Below are 15,591 nucleotides of genomic sequence, written 5' to 3'. Positions count from 1 at the left end.
TTTTGTTCCTCATGTTCCTGTACGAGCTCTATCATCGCTGAACCAATCATAAAAAGAAAAGGCAAAGTGATTCGCACTTTTGACGCTACTCGATTGGTTCCATTAGCTTGTAGCGTCGGCAGCCAAAACTGAAACACATTAGAGATGACCTGACCTTAGTAGTTATATTAACTTCCGACGTTAAAAAATTGCGGTGGCTTAGCTCGGCTATGCCAGGATATACGTAGCGTAAGCTTATGCGCACAAAATGAGAGGCGCTATCAAGCGGCTCCGGTGCAGCGTCAGACTTGGCTACTGTGCAACAGAGGCGCACAGCTGGGCACGCGGCGGCGCCAGTGCGTCTGCCGCGGCTATGACGTCACGCCTCTTGAATGCGCAAACCGGCGAGGCAGGCACGGCGGCGGTGGAGCGCGCGGCGGCGGCGGCTCTGGCGCGCCAGCTGTGCGCCGTGTGACGTCACTGCTCCTCGCGCATGCGCAACACGGAGCACGGCTCATTATGCGAGCCACGCGAAACTGCTCAACCTCGGCCATTGTAGCTAACGCTACAAAACTCTAGCTCGGTGACCCTAGTGCCCCTGAATAAAAAACGTAGCGACATCATCTCCCTCCTCCTCTTTCAAAGCTTTTCTTCTTCAGAGCTTCAAAACGGTTTCAGGAAAGATAGACGACTAGATGATAATTTATTCGTAATCACTCAGTGCACAGATATAGCAGTGACAAGTAAAAGGCCAATATGGGTAGCATTTTTAGACATCAAAGGCGCATATGACCATGTGAATCAGGAAAAAATTCTGGAACCATTTGAAGGGATATGGACTAGAGGGAACCATGGTTAAGTTTCTAGAACGAGTTTAGACGGAGAATAGGGTGTTTATAACATGGGAAGCCGAAACTACAAGACCAGCAGCAATAAAAAGAGGTCTTAGACAGGGTCGCCCATTGTCTCCCCTGCTCTTTATGATATACGTCAGTGAGATGAAAAAAAGGTTAGAACGGTGCAACCTAGGTTTTGACCTGACTTACATGGAGGAAGGACATAAAGTAAATCAAGTATTGCCAGGGTTAATGTATGCAGACGACATTGTAATCGTATCAGAAAGTCGTGAGGCAAAACAGGAACTGATTAGGATTTGCAGCAGGGAAGGGGTCAATTTAGGACTAAAATTTAGTAGGGACAAGTCTGGTATAATAGTTTTAAATGACGAAAAGGGGGAGCCCCTGGAGATAGAGGACACATTGATAAAACACGTAGAAAAGTACCAATATCTGGGAGTATGGTTAAGTGAAGGAAGACGGTATCTAAAAGACCATGAATATATTGTAATAAAAAAGGGGAAACGATATTTGGCTATCATGAAACACAGGGCACTATGAAACTATAATAGATATGAAGTCGTTTGGGGTGTGTGGAAGGGAGTCATGGCGCCAGGACTGTCATTTGGGAACGCGGTATTGTTTATGAGGTCAGAAATCCAGGCAGGTTTAGAGATACAGCAAAGGAGTGTGGGTAGGTTGGCATTGGGGGCACATGGGAATACACCAAAAGAGGGAGTACAGGGGGATATGGGTTGGGCATCTTTCGAGAGTAGAGAAGCGATCAGTAAAGTAAAATTTGAACAAAGACTAGCTGAAATTGAGGATACACGGTGGGCAGCGAAAGTGTACAAGTATCTATATATAAAAAGTCTAATCACTAAGTGGACAAACCGAACTCGCAAGCTGAGGTTTAAATACATTCAACGAGATGGAGCCGATCAGAGCATATCAGTAGAAAAGGAAGTAAAGGAAACAGAGAGGGAATTGTGGGAAGAGAAGATGCAGGGGAAATCAGCTTTAACAATATACAGGGCAAAAAAAAAAAAATAAAGAAGGGACAGCTGCATGATAATTCAGTGGAGAGCTCTTTGTTGTTTGAAGCTAAAACAGGGGTGCTACGAACGAAAACGTATAGGACTAAATTCCAGGAAGCAGAAACTCTGTGCGACGTATGCAATTGTGAAAGGGAAGCTATAGAGCATGTTTTTTTTTTTTTAAGGTGCACGGGGCTTCGTCGATCCACCCTCTAGGGGGGGATGACTACAGATTTGGAGGGGGGACTGGGTTTTTCGGACATGGATGGACGAATGGGTGGGGAACGAATTGCGGTAACTAAGAGGAGATTGGAAGATTGGTGAAAGAGATCTAGGGAAGGATAAAAAAATACAGATAAAAATAAGAAATAAATTCAATTTAAACGAGTTCGTTATAACAAAATTCATACGAATTAAAAAAAAAAAGAAGGGATGACGAAATGTTAGGCTAGGTGGCGCAAGCTGCCGCCCGTTACAAAGGGTATAGCCATTACCATCCATCCACCCATCCATCCTCCGACGCGCACACATTTTATCTTTATGTTTTGTTTTTTAGACCCGCGCGTCGACTGTAGCGCCGCCTAGTTTGGCCCAAGATAGCAGAGGGCCTCCTTATACTTGAGTCAGAGTTCCGTCAAAGGCTGAAAGACACGCAAATATATACACACAGGCTAAAAGCGCACTGTCACTGTCTACCAGCCTCGAATGATGTGCTCATAGAAGGACGATGAAAGCTGTGACGTTGCACAGTCGGTGTTATTTGATCGGCGACATGAGCTCAAAACCGATATGGTACGACGGGCCCTCCGATACGAACTGCGCACAATGCTGCCGCAGAAGACTCGCGCATGCGCAGTTCGTACCAGAGGGTCCATCGTACTGCGTCGGACGTGCAAAAACGGTTCCCCAAAAGTCCCCAATCTGTAGACTCAACCCTTTGCTTGTGCGCGTTAAAAGTCTGCAGACAGTTTTTTTTCGTGGTACAATCGTTGCAAGAAAGAAGCACACCTCAGCCGGTAGCGACAGACTTACTTTTTTACGACGGGTTAGCAGTGTGACAACGGTTTAAGCAGTGCGACAACGGTTTAAGCGTAGTAAGACTAATCGTTCGCTTTTTCATTGCCCTTCATTTATTTATCGCTTTGCCTCCCCGTTCCTTCTTTCTAATCTCTTTTTTACCTTTATATTTTTCCCTCCCCCGCTTCCCACAAAACAACATAGCCGTGTTTTTTTTTTTTTTTTTTCGTTCACTTTTTTGAAGTATCATATTCCCTGGTTGGGCGCCGAGGACCGCGGCATCACCCGGGAGATCTATTGAGACGGACCGTGGAATAAAACCTCAGATGGAAACCTGTCGACAAGAATACAATTCGCAACGTGGAAACCAAATATATATACACTATATGCACACGAGGGGGCTCCCACTTTTTTCCCATTCATTCATCGCGGAGCCATTGGACACGGCGGGTTCGCTTCATTCTTCCCATCTCGAAAGAATATCTCCCGACCCGCGAGTCAAGGTGCGTACACGAAGCGCGTTCGGGAAGGACACGGAGGCGACAGGTGTGGGTCGTCGCCCCGTTGTCGACCCCTGACCGCCTCAACCATTGGGTGCGGTGGGTAAGGGCCCGAGTTTGACTGGAGGGGTTTGTTGACCCTGCGAGGGTGACCCCGGGTTCCTCGTCGACGTCTGAGAAAGCTAAAAATGAGAGGTATAGAAATGGTTGTTGTTGATGTACGGCTGAAGTTCTGTTTCCTTTTTAAATATATTATTACTTAGAAATATGGTATTCATGCTTTATTCGTGATTTTGTTACTCGGCATACATGATGCAGAGTACGCTTACGAACAGAAATCGGGAGCTACATTTTTAGTGCTGCAAACGAACCTTTATTTATTTCCTAATAACGCCACCTCTTTACAGTTCATTTCGGAGGTGGAAATACAAAAAAAAAAAAATTAATTAGGAATACTGCAAGGACGACAAAAAGAAATTGAGAAAAATAAATAAGGAATATAATAGGCTCTTTTCAAGAGTCCATCGAGCAACATTGGTGGTCACCATTGCTTGCTCACGAAGCTCGTGATTGGGTCCGAGTCCCCGCCGAACGCTGACGCACCCCTCGTGTCCAATACAAGCTAAGAGTACGTGATCAAGCAATGGCGCACAGGCGTTGTCGCGGACGTTTGAAAGGGGTCTATTGAATTGACAGAGTCGTACATCATACAAGGGCAATTTTAGCAAAAAAAGAAAGACTTCAAATTTTTCACAAAATATGCAGGAAAGGCTTTGCCCACGAAATGCAGCTGCCGTCACGGAAGAAGGCTGGTGGTGAGGCAAACGACTGCTCAGTAACACCGCTAAGCAATATTGATCCCACAACCCCATATTGTGAATGAGATGTTTTGGTGGCTCTCTCTTGCGGTTCCTGCCTGTGACATCACGACCAGGATAATCGATTGGAATCGACAACTTCCAGGGTGCGTGTAATATGCACGCTGGAAGCTTGAATAGTCGTCGCCGTCGTCGCGTCCATAAGCTAGCACCGTCAAAGTCAACACTCTGATATTCCTCTCATATTCATTAATGAAAGTAGAATAGACCAATCTCACCAACCAGTTTGACTACGTCACCGCTGCAGCAATGCATCGAGGATCCACGCCCCGCGAGAGACCCATGTTCAACTGCTGTTACATGGAACCCTTCTCCCCATGAGTCCTCAAGGTTCTCACTTGAGTATCTGCTACTACCACCTAGATCTGCACCAGCGGCGGCTCCAGGCGGGCTCACGCCAGACACCTTCGACGCTCAGTGTAGCGGCCCTCCTATATACTCGCGGCAGCTTAGCACCCCCGTGTTTGTGTGCATCTGCCGGCAGCGGCCGGGGCTAGGCTCGACACTAGGCGTTGGTCCAGTCGCTCAAGACACTAATTGTCGAAGAAGAGCAATGCCCTGGAGTTTTTCAGGATGACATAAAAAAATGTAAGGCACAACTCCTCAAGTTACTGGAAGAAAAGCTCAAGGGTGCTGCAGTCCGGAGACGCACGCGAATCCTAGACGAAGAAAAGGTGCCGGCAAATATTTTCGAAATGCTGGGAAGATCAAGAGGGGAAAGTAATACAATTCTGAAAGTAAAAAAAGGTGACGTCGTGGCGGAAGGACAAACAGAAGTTGAAGAAATGTTTGCAGCCGTCTACAGTGAGTCGTTTCGAGGAGAGGACATCGAAAATAACAACACTGATAGTTCTCTCAACGATCTGGCATAAGTTTCTGAGGAACATAAGAACAGTATGAATCAACTGATCAGTAGAGCAGAAGTCAACTGGGCAAGAATCTGCCAGCAAACAAGGCCCCGGGTCCGGACGGAATAGGCTCCGAGTTTTAAAAGATTTTTTAATCCTCCTCTGCCCCATTCTGCTGACAGTGTTTCAAGACACACAAGAAAGACAGCTACTTCCAGCATCGATGGAAGAGATATTTACTGTTTTGATTTCAAAAGCACAAACCTGCGCAAAAAGTTGCGAAGTAACAAACTTCCATCATATAAGCTTGTTAAGCCCATACTACAAGATAATGGCGAAAATATTGGCACGACATCTTGACATTGGGCTGAAAAACGTCGTCGGAGAGTACCAAACCTAAGGATTGAAAGGACGGTCTATTTATCGCAACCTTCATTTCATGCGTTTTGTCTGTGAAGCGACAGCCGAAAGTCATCAACCATTAGCGGTGCTGCCGACGGATCTCAGTCAAGCGTTTGATCGAGTGTCCCACGAGTTTTCATGAAGGTTTCGGATCGATGTGGGATGGGCGATTTGATAAGAGATTGGTAGCGCTTTGCTACAAAAGGATGTTCACACGGCCTTTAATAAATGGAAACAAAGGAAAGCCAGTTTCGGTTTAGCGTCCTGTCCGGCAAGGCTGCCCCATGTCACCAATCTTGTTCGCTCTACAGCTGGAGCCATTGTGCCTCAAGGTGCAGCGCAACAAGACGACCTCTGGTCTCAAGCTGGAGGGAGCAGCTGTAAAACTCCTGGAATACGCAGACGATGTATATTATATATTCTCTTCAAAGCGAGAAATCGAAGCAGTCTTGAATGAACTCGAAAGCTACGATGGGTGTTTCGGAGCAAGACTCAATAAAAATAAGTCGAAAGGTAGCTGGCTCAGAGGGTGGGCCACAGAGCCATCGGAGCTCATGGGCGTTAAGTGGTCTACAGGCGTGCAAAAGCACCTCCGTGTGCCCATGAATCTGTCAGCACACACGTCAGAACAATGGAAGTAGAAATCGACGCCCATACCAGCAAAACTGTCTTCTTGGACAGCAAGACGCTTGTCAATGCTCTCCAGAAGCTTTGTCTGCAATGCGGTGTCATACCCTGCGATCTAAATGTTGCACAAGTGGTTTGTTGCTGCGCAGACACAGTGAACGCCATCCACAGACATTGGGCACGTTCATTTGGCAATCGCGAATGGAAAAAATGCGAAGAGGCAACCTGTTTTGGAGTCCGGAAAGCGGTGACTTCGGGCTCGTGAATGTAACCTCAAACTTTATGTGCAGCGTTTTCTATTCTTCAGAGATCAAATAGATCCAATCTTCACGAGCGCATACCACTGTAGGATATGGAAACCTGCAACAATACAGAGTTTTAGTAGATCGTGTTTTCAGGCCACGCTAATCGTAGCGGGAGCTCGCGCTGCCACTTCGATGCATGCTCTGAAGCGCGCGCTCGTAGCGGTAGCGGGCCTTTGAAAACGATCTACTAGAACTCCCTAATAAATGGTGAGCACCACCTATAGAACTTGTGTTCTATAGCCTTATTGCCCTAGCCCGATATAACAACGAAAACCGACGAAAACAACTCTCGGCGTGCGCGTGCTGTTTACGTGCGCGAAACGATGGCATGCAGGTCTGGTCAAGTAATGAGCCACGCGATGACCCAGAGTGGAAACGCGCGAAGACCTGCTTCACCGTTTGTCCGTCCTTCTTGTTCGTGGATTACCGCTTTTCGCTATTTTTATCTTTCGTTAAATTCATTCGTACGCGCAGTTTCGGCGTCTCAGCTTTTGGTTGCCGCCCTTTCCACCTTCATCGCGCGAGAAAAGAAAACTTATTCCGAGCGCTTACTTATAAGGATACTACATATAACGATTTACTGCTTAGCACAATCATTTTCTAGACTTTCTAGACTAGAAAAGCCCAGTTTCGAGTCCAAATGCAACGATAATATAGGTTATAACGATATAATTTTCGTGTTTTCTCATTATTCGTTATAAGTGGATCGCACTCTACTCTGTTTCCTACTTAGTCAACAACGCCGTGGAAGCTGCTGGCGCGAGCATGAGTCTTGATCTCGCAGATCGTTTGCACCCGTTGTCGCGGCGATGAAAAAGAAATGCAGAAGTCTTCCCTGAGCGTTGTACCGAACCGTCTATTCCGATCGTCCAACAAACCCCCAGTTCGAGAAAGAAACTAAAAACGAACAAACTTATGGCGGAGGAAGAAAAAATTCGAGTGAAAGGGTAAATGTGCGAGGGTTTATAGCAGGGCGAGGGAAGAGATGGTCTTCCGGCAACGCCCGCGGAAGGAGCACGCGGGCGCACGCGGGCACGCGCCAATGGCGTCTCTCTCTTTCTCTCTCCCTGTCGGCGTGTCACGTGGTCGTGACGGATGATCAGCTGACGCCATGTTTGGGTCAATACACCAATGGGGGTCGGCAGCAGTAGCCGGGGCGCTCACTTCTCCGACTTGATTATACCACGTATTCCTGTCACGCAGCTACCAGCAAAACTGCCACCGTGGGTTTCTTTCTTTGGTTCCTTACTGCGACTACAACTTTTAGGATCACAGCAGGAGACAAACTGTAACTTTGTTTCTAATGCGGTAGCATTTCCTTCGGCAGCCCCTTTTCTTAACCTGCAGTGAACTAGGACATCGGATTTTATTGTTTAGGTATAGGTTCTCGGGTTGAACGAGATTACAACCTTCGCTATTTTTTCTATCTAAAATTTAGGATATTACAAGAACACTTATGCATATTTGAATGGGATCACTCAGATTAGAAAAAAAGTAGCCACACCAGATAAAACATTTATTATGTATATTATTATGTCAAAGTGCTCACCTGGGAGTATAAAACAGGCTTGTAATGAATACAATGCAAACACAAACCTCTTATAACGCAGACGATGCTTCAGGTCATGTCGTAAATCAAAATGAAACGGGACGTTTCCAAGTTGGTGCCTTCTTCGCTAACGTCATATTGTTCTACGCACGTTATTTGCGTTATCATGTGTTAACGAGGCTATGGTAATATAGCACATTTTCAGTCTGAATGATCCAATTTTCTCTTGCGAAAACATCCGGTGTCATTCGTAACTTATCCAGCAACCAAGAGCTGTGTTTTCGTTTGCTTTTTTTCTTTTCTATCAGCATTTGCGAATTTCGTTCTTGGTTTTCGTGGCGAATGAATCGTACATCACCTTCATTCGTGCAATACGTGTGTAATTATTGCAAAGTTGATTAAATGAACAAGCACAGTTTCTTATGAAAACAACTATATAAATGAGTACAATAAACAGTGGCATAAAATATAATATGCGACTTATATAACTTTTAAATATTCTGTTATGCTTATAGGGGAGATCCTTTAATAACTACATTTTTTTCATGAAGGTTATTGTGTAAGCACTAATCATTTAGGTTATAAAAGCAGGACGGTATTTGTTTTAGCGTTTCTAAAGCTAGTACATCTTGCAAAAAACATAAAATAAAAAATGATTAGAAAAAAGCTGGGGTGCTCTCTTGTGAAAGAGTTCTACCCTTGGTTCACCACTCCTTTTTTTCCAAACGTAAAATAGTTAATGAGTAATTTCGTTTACCACTTATTTTATTTCCTCACATCTTTAACATATTTTATTGTTTTAACGTAAAATATACGCTTTCGCAATGCATCTTTATTTTTTTTTTTTATTCTCACCTTTCACTCAGAAATATAGAGAGTACCACGATTTCATAGTGACCATGGTCTTTGAAATCTCAAATGTACCTATATCGGTAGTAATTTACAATTATTGGTACATCATTTAGAAACCAAATGACTACCATAACAGTTCGGATTGCTACATGTTCTCAGAGCTGTGCTTATGTTTGTCTACCTTTGAATACGTTCCTAACTTGTTGTGTTTGGCAAAGCTATATTAGAAGTTCTGTATTTTTATAACACACTTGGATTGGACAGTGTATCACAGAGAAGTGTTCCATACCTCGTTCGACTGTTTTGACAGCTTTTTGTGCCTATTCTTTGAAGCTTCATTAAAACCACTAATACATTATCATTGATAGGTTGAGTGTTTAATTAATAAAAGTGGATTGCAATTTTTTTTTCAGTTGAAGTTTTGAAACAAACAGTGAGTTAAATAACGCATGGGGACCGTAATGATAGTTTCTAGGACAATGATTGTAATTCGCTTAATTGGATCACATATTGGTATTGGTCCATCATTTTAGGCACATGGTCGCATGTCATTGGGACAAGAAATCTTTATGCTAGTTATTCGCGAGCTTGATTTTTGCCGTCAAATTGTTAAAGCCACTTTGGTCCTAGGAGGCTACATGTTTCGGCTTCGGTTTTGGTTCTTCTTCGGCAAGAAGTGGAACCAAAATATATTATCACTTGGCCACAACTGTTTTGATGTTGCTGTCACGTGCTGTCGACGATTACGTGAAAGAGCACAGCTTGCAAGCCCTAAAGCCCCTATATTTGCAACTCCAGCGACCTATAGGGGTTGCTACTCCCGACAAATATAGCGAAAACAGCTCATGCCGTGCCATGTGTCATGCTTAGCACACAACGCTCGGGAGCAGGCAAGCGTTGTTTTCGAAATCGTCTGCCCTAATTTCTAGGCACAACGTTCAAAACCTGAGGCAGTCTGTTGGCGTAAGCGAGCTTCCAGTGGCTTATCCTTCGTGGAAGCAAAGAAAGGAATACTCGTCTTTATACCACGCTGATGAACGCTGATTAATGCAGAATGTATGGTCTACACGGTTTCGTAGGGTATAGCTACGTTCAGAGCGACCTAGGCAAAACACTGACACGACAGACAGGACAGTCACCGGGACAACTGTTTGCTCTACAATATGAGAAGAAATGCAAGACGCACTTAATTCTTGAAAACTGATTCACATGGAGCGATTTTACTTGCAATTTCGCAGTTGCGATGTCGCTCGTGCGGCGAAATTGGGGGAAAGGGGGGGGGGGGGGGGGGCGACGTCGCAGCTTCGAATTCGCAAGCTAACTCACACCATGTGAATCGGGCCTGAGGCCATTCTGAGCCACGGTATTTCTTGCGGCCCTGTTGCTGCTGCGGTTTCCGTTTCTGGGGACACAGCAGCAGCAGCAGCAGCAGCAGCAGCAGCAATTTCACTCGCTTTACTTCAGTGGTCGTCGAGCCAATCATCAACAATAGACCCCTTTCGAGACACTGCACTCCCTTGGCAATAGTGGAATCTAAAGTCCCTTGATACTTTTTTTACAAGTAACAACTACCGATACAAATGACAGAGCACATTCCTCCTGAACAAAATGGCGGCATTCAGTTCAGACGTCTGCCGTGAGCCGCCATTCGCTTCCTAAAACCTGCGAAGTCACGCAGACGGCGCTTCAAAGAACGTCGCTGCTTGTATAGGAAGTTCCTATCAAGGACTTTAGTGGAATCCCTGCAAAATGGCGGACTTCATCCGCAACATCACGGCACACTCTTTGCATTTGTTTGGGTTAGAAGGCATGGGGGATCGGTGGCCGAGTGGTCTAGCGCACACCAGCTCGGAGCACGTGGAGCGAAAGCTCGAGCTGCAGAACCCAGGGATGATGGGTTCGAGCCCCACCCCTGCCCGTTTCGATCTGGATGAGCATCGTACCGGCGTGCGGTCGTGTATCACTACTGCGTGATGCACGTTAAAGACCCCAGGCTAGCGGTTGTACCGCACTGGCTAAATTTCTCATCTACAGCTGGGAGACTCGTCGCCCCTGTGAGGCAGACCAAGTTCTAGGCTGTATCAACACACACACAACCCAATTTTGTTTTGGGTTAGAAGGCGAAAACTCGCAGACGAAAAAGGTGATGCGCGAAATGACGTTGCACTTCCGACACCGTTTAGCTCGACTCGTCGGCTCCTGTCGTTGGCCGCACTAAGACATTCGCTATCTTACGGAATGACTGGCACGTTCCACGATGTCAGTTGTTCCGCCATTGTGCAGGGGTTCTCACCTTCTAATATTCGGCGAGTGATTTTCGTAATGGATCTACATGCAATGACGGACCCCACAAGAGACTTGCAGAAATCGCGCAAGGAATTGTTCGGGCCCGGAGCAGTGCTTTTCCGCTTTGTGGCGTCCGTTTTTCCGGTGGTCGCGAATACTGAAAGAAACATGAACCATTGTGCTCAGCTTTTCTCCTTTCCAACATAGTCACTTTCAAATATTCTCTCCCCTCTCTCCACACGATGCAACTTTTGAACGCGCCGGGAGGGGAAAGAAACAAGCACTGCGTGAGCGTAAGGCTTTCGCAGCATTTAGTGACGACAAAGGTCGTCGCTGATTATATTTAAAGACGAATTTTCGCCGAAAGCTGGCGTAGTACACATGCCCAGTAATTTCTTTGCCATTGCCTCTTTAGGTGACATCAATAATTTAGCACTATGGCCTCGTCATCTAGGAGGTGTCGCGGTGCAACGCTCAAAAATGGCGTCGTGTGCTGGGAGGCGATAGAGAGAGATAAAAGTCTCCCCCCTATAGAGGAGGAACCGGCTTGTGGGGAGGAGGTTTGCGTAGCTTTAAGCCCTACGTATTTTGTAAACCAAGAATCAGTTCTAAACAGTAGTTTAGTGCCAATAAGATAATTGATTCAGAGCCACATTAATCTCAAGTCGCACGGAGATAGCTACGAAGGGTAGACGAAACAAATTGAGAGCAACGTGCGGGAGTTGGATCGGATAACAGTTTTTTTTGTTCGACTAAAATCTCGCTCTTAGTCTATTTCGGGGTGCACACGCACATCCAGTACTAACTGTACGGATGCAAAAAGCGCAATGTGTAGAAGTAAGGCGAATGTAGCCGTTTTAATCAACGACGGGAAACCATTTTTGCTTGCGTTTTCATGATCCAATAAAACAAAATAATGATAAAACCATAAGCTGCCCAGTTGTGTAGCCTTTAAATGGTTTTAGATCTAGCGAAAAATGCGCGATTGACCGTGGAAAAAATTGTGTGTGTGTGTGCGTGCGGGCGTGCGTGCGTGCGTGCGTGCGTGTGTGTGTGTGCGCGCGCGCGTATGTGTTTTAATTCTATCTTAAATCTTTTTTCACCGCTTAATAGGCGGCAAACATTTCAAACTCGAGGACCCAATTTAGACACCGAAAATAGCTTAATTAGAAAAACAGAAGGCTCCCGAAGTGGAGAGTTTTGCTTTTTAACTCCCCTCCTCTTCTGCCGAAGCTTTGGCGTAGGTTAAATATCAATAGCCCGCGGATAAAAGTTCGGCCGCACATCAACTCCCTTATCATATTGACAACGCAGGTCAATGCGTCTTCTAACCAGATGAGATGGTCTCTGCGCCTGATGCAGGCTTCCCTTTTCTGCTGCCCAACAAAGCTTATTTATTAATTAATTAAACATTATACAGGTAAGTACACGAGTGAACATAAACAAAAAAATATATATATCCACATAAACAAGCTAAAAAGTATGTTTCACTCTACTATGTTTCTCCGTAACATAGCGTAAAAACGAGTGACACCGGAACAGTAATGGAGAGTTCTGAAAAAGCGTAAAGACCCTTTCATTAGCACTGCGTGCGGCGCGCGCAAGCTCTCAGCGGAACGCTGCGAAGAGCGTCAAACCAGCGTCTTTTGTACAGAGGAACGCAAGCGCAGGCAGTTGCAGCGCCATCTAGATGAACCCATGCACACTGCTCCAAGAAATCTAAGGCCGGCATTCGGTCAAGCCAATCAGAGTTTTCCGCTGTCCCCCACGCGACGAGAACAACAAGACGGGAAAACAGAAAACCGCCGCGTACACACGCACAAATCGATAACGAGTGCACATACGTAAAGCTCGCGCCGTAGCGTCCTTGTGGAACATGCGCAATGTGGAATACGCACGCTAACGCCAGCACACAGTTCATACGTTTGATCCTATACGCAATACCTAGACTGTTTACATATGCTTAGGAGCCCCCTCCCCTCCCCCCCCCCCTCCTTCCCCCGTTTCCCCTCCCGAAATTTTTACCCATGCAAAATTCAAGAGGGGAGTCAGGACATCAGGAACCCGCCTCTGAATTCGCCACTGCACCCAACGCGGGAGCGGCGCCCCGAATAGCGCTTTCGCCTACGTTTCTAACCACTCAACACCGTCACGGAACCTGACCCTCGCTAGATGTTGCTACAGTATTCATAATAGCGCTACCCAAGAACAATCGTTACACCTGTGCAAGTGGGGTCCCGGCTCAACCTCGAACCGTGCGCCGAGATGAGGCGGGCTTACTCTTTAGCGGGTGTATCTCAAAACGTCCCATTCGCATTTGAACCTTGCACATTTTGACCAATTTTCATTTGGTCCTTCTCATTCGAACCTTCTCATAATATCCGAATCGTGTTTTTCGCAACTGGACCCATTCTCATTTCGCCCGTTCGCGCTACGACCGGAGTAACAGTAGTTCGGCATGCTTCTAACGCCGTTATGCCTTCCCGGCTTTGTTGATGAGCCTTACCTTGCTTGGGCCTCCAACATACTATCAGATATATGTTACGTGTAGAGGTACGCACTGAGAATCGTACACTGACGCCTGCTTCCCTTCCTCTAAGCAAATGAAAAAAAAAGCGATGAACGTTTAATTTGGAAACTTTGTTTGAACAGAAATAGCCAGGACGTTCGCTTCGTGTTGTACAATGTTGCCAAGCGTCCCTTGTTGAAGAACACACCACTGAGAGCAGAAATTAATTAAAAATTGCTTAGAGAACATACAGGTGTTGTCTTCAACCGCGAAAGAGCCCAAAACAATTAAAGAAAATACCTAAACCAGTAACAAGTCGAAAAATTACAAAAAAAAAAATCTAAAATTTCAAAGCGCTCCTCAGAATGCGCCAGAATCCGCATGGCCATTGCATCAACTTTGGCTGCGTTAGCGGCAGCTCTGGCTTCCACGACGTACTGGAACAAAGGTTGCGATCGTTATGAAGTCAGCCTCCAACCCTTAAACATGGCCCGTCCTACAATATTTGATGCTACGATTGTCTGTGAATACCTCCTCCTGCGTTCCGAAACAGTAAGTGTGTCGTTAATGCTGGCCGTCGGCAATACAGCAGGCGCTGCCGTCTTGTCATCGCGCACCCCATGATGACGTGCCCCTGGCGCGCTCCAGAATGACGGAAATGCTACGGGGCGCCAGCATTGCTCAATATGGCAGCGAATATGAGTCTCCCTTGGAAACGGGTATACGCCGTTTCATTAGAGCAGAAAGAGCACTCTCAGACCAAAGCGTTGCCAGAGCGCGTCGTTTGTCCTTCCCCTCGAAACGGCGGCTGCTCCGCCGAAAATACTGTTAGGAACGGCCGCAAAGCAGGTGCGAAGCGCGCGGATGCAAATGTTTTCGGTAGGGTTAAGTGGACTTTTGGTAATTTAATTTGTTTTTTCGTCTACTATATCGTCATTGAAAAAGGAATTGACCGGGCAGCACTGCGCTGCGATTGGTTACATTAATAACCTAAAAAAACCCAAGTTGAGCGGCGAGACAGTGTGCGCTGCACACGCGGTCCGACATGACGAATGCCGATGCGGCATATTCATGCTGGTTAAATTCCCCATCGACCCGGGCCTTCAACGTAAGTGGCTTGTGTATTTAAAGGACCGGTGCAACGATATTCAATTGAAATGTTTTTCACTCTACACGAGCTTACTGGCACACCTGGGACTCAAGGATACCCACACGCAACGCCACTGGCCAAGAAACTCCTTTGTTGCGGTGTAATTTCAAGGACAAAAGCGATCATTTTCATTCAATCTCTCTTTTGAAAAATTTGATGACGTAACGTGGGGATCGCAGTGCACCTAAGTGACGATATTTGAATGCGGTTCATAGATTGGGAGCCGAGCATTGCGTGGGCACTCGACTTGGGCTCGTGATAATTGCTAGTTCGAGAAGTATTCGGGTAGTGGCCCGTGTCCAATCGCTGCAACGACGACAACAGCCGAGCCATAACAATGTCTGCAACTCAGCGAGTGTCCTGCGCTTTGCCAACCCCAGCGCGTGGCTATGATCAACACTGGCTGCATTTACATGGATGCGACCGTAGCGCATCGAGTCGAGATTTCACGATTTTGATTGGTAGCAGTTGGGTAGAACAGGAAGCAGTAAGAAGATAGGCTGCGTGTGATTGGTCCCAGCTCGATTCGATGCGCTACGATCGCATTCATGTAAACGTAGCCACTGGCGGCATACAATCGGCTCCAGATCACGTGGCCGCTTGTTCTGGCTGCGTATTGAGGGGGTGAACGCTGCTCGTTTTTCTTAAATTTTTTTTGGGACTTCTATTGCGTGGGGTGAAGAACGAACGCGTGTTTCATAGGTCATTAACGTTAGGGATCCGTTTTAAGCGGTATTTGCGCAAAATACAAAAATTGTTGCATCGCTCCTTTAAAGAGGGAAATATTCAAGCTGTGCAAGAGATACGTCCGTTCAC

This window comes from Ixodes scapularis, unplaced genomic scaffold, assembly GCF_016920785.2.
Source record: "Ixodes scapularis isolate PalLabHiFi unplaced genomic scaffold, ASM1692078v2 PGA_scaffold0__279_contigs__length_252992795, whole genome shotgun sequence".
In the NCBI taxonomy this organism is placed as follows: Eukaryota; Metazoa; Arthropoda; class Arachnida; order Ixodida; family Ixodidae; genus Ixodes; species Ixodes scapularis.
Note: the sequence above shows the minus strand (reverse complement) of the source record.